The sequence below is a fragment of the Neophocaena asiaeorientalis genome, unplaced genomic scaffold (assembly GCF_003031525.2).
Source record: "Neophocaena asiaeorientalis asiaeorientalis breed wild unplaced genomic scaffold, Neophocaena_asiaeorientalis_V1.1 scaffold601, whole genome shotgun sequence".
Classification (NCBI taxonomy): Eukaryota; Metazoa; Chordata; class Mammalia; order Artiodactyla; family Phocoenidae; genus Neophocaena; species Neophocaena asiaeorientalis.
The window spans coordinates 1192732-1194644 of NW_020174793.1; the positions used below are offsets into that span (position 1 = coordinate 1192732).

Below are 1913 nucleotides of genomic sequence, written 5' to 3' on the forward strand. Positions count from 1 at the left end.
TACATCACATTAACACATTGAAAAAAAATCAAGTGATCATGATCATCCAAAAAAATGCAGAAAAACCTTTTGACAATATTTAACATCCATTTATGATAAAAATTCTCAACAATGTGGGTACAGAGGGAACATAATATTAAAAAGGCCGTGTATGAAAACCCATTGCCAACATTATACTCAATGGTGAAAAGCTGAAACCATTTTGTCTAAGTTCAAGAACAAGACAAGAACACCCACTCTTGCCATGTTTATTCAGGATAGTATTGGAGAGTTCCTGCGGGACTCCGGAGCCGACCGGGAGGCTCTGCGGGACCTCGTCCGACTGAGTAGCCGAGGCACCGCCCGCACCCCGCCGCCGCGTCCAGGCGATTCATGTGCCGCCCAGGAGAGCGAGCTCAGATCATCTTGTGGTGCGGCCACACCTCGGGGCCAGGAGCAGGGAAGCCGAGCACGAGAAACCCCCGGACCAGAGCTCAGCCTCTTCCTGCCGACCGAATCATCATGACCCACTTCAACAAGGGCCCTTCCTATGGGTTCAAGATTGCTTCCAAGTATGATCATCAAGCAGCAGCAGATCTTCGCAATTGGATAGAAGAGGTGACCGGCATGAGCATTGGCACCAACTTTCAGCTGGGCTTAAAAGATGGCATAATCCTCTGCAAACTCATAAACAAGCTATAGCCGGGCTCAGTGAAAAGGTCAATGAGTCCTCATTAAACTGGCCTCAGTTGGAGAATATTGGCAACTTTATCAAAGCTATTCAGGCTTATGGTATGAAGCCACATGACATATTTGAAGCAAATGATCTTTTTGAGAATGGAAACATGACCCAGGTTCAGACTACGGTGGTGGCCCTAGCAGGTCTGGCTAAAACAAAAGGATTCCATACAACCATTGACATTAGAGTTAAGTATGCAGAAAAACAAACAAGACGTTTTGATGAAGGAAAATTAAAAGCTGGCCAAAGTGTAATTGGTTTGCAGATGGGAACCAACAAATGCGCCAGCCAAGCAGGTACGACAGCCTATGGAACTAGGAGGCATCTTTATGATCCCAAAATGCAAACTGACAAACCTTTTGATCAGACCACGATTAGTCTGCAGATGGGCACCAACAAAGGAGCCAGCCAGGCGGGGATGTTAGCACCAGGTACCCAAAGAGACATCTATGATCAGAAGCTAACATTACAACCCGTGGACAACTCGACAATTTCTCTACAGATGGGTACCAACAAAGTCGCTTCCCAGAAAGGAATGAGTGTGTATGGGCTTGGGCAGCAACTATATGATCCCAAATACTGTGCTGCTCCCACAGAACCTGTCATTCACAATGGAAGCCAAGGAACTGGAACAAATGGGTCAGAAATCAGTGATAGTGATTATCAGGCAGAATACCCAGATGAATGTCATGATGAGTACCAAGATGACCAAGTACCCCAGAGATTACCAATATAGAGACCAAGGCATTGATTATTAGATTCACAGAGGAGCTCAGTATTTAGCCCATTGTTTTTATTCAGTGAGAACAAAGCTAGCCTTGAGTAATTTTTACCTTGTCTTCCTAAAACACTATTATGCTTATTGTACCTAAAGGAAATACTGCCTTACATACATTCCTTTTTCCTTTTTCTTCCTCTTCCCTAAATAGTTGCCTTTTCGTGCTGTAATAGTTAAATCCTACAGCATAACCAATAACTCGCATATGAAGTAAAAAGGAATATGGTGAAAGGGGAGTACTCTTGTACAGTCAATTCTTTTATTAAAGATCTATGCATTTTTACAATCCTCTACTTTAATTGGTATTTTCAAACAATAGTAAGCATTTTTTTTTTTACAGTTTAGTATTGGTTTCTACATGGAAGACTAAACTCATGCTTATAGCTAAATGTGGTCTTTGCCAACTAAATTTAAGAT

At 42.7% G+C, this 1913-nt stretch overlaps 1 pseudogene; it reads left to right on the forward strand.

Annotated features, from left to right (window-relative positions):
• The first annotated feature begins 501 nt into the window (after nt 1-501).
• LOC112409966 (calponin-3 pseudogene) lies at nt 502-1476 on the forward strand (annotated as a pseudogene).
• The last annotated feature ends 437 nt before the right edge of the window (nt 1477-1913 follow it).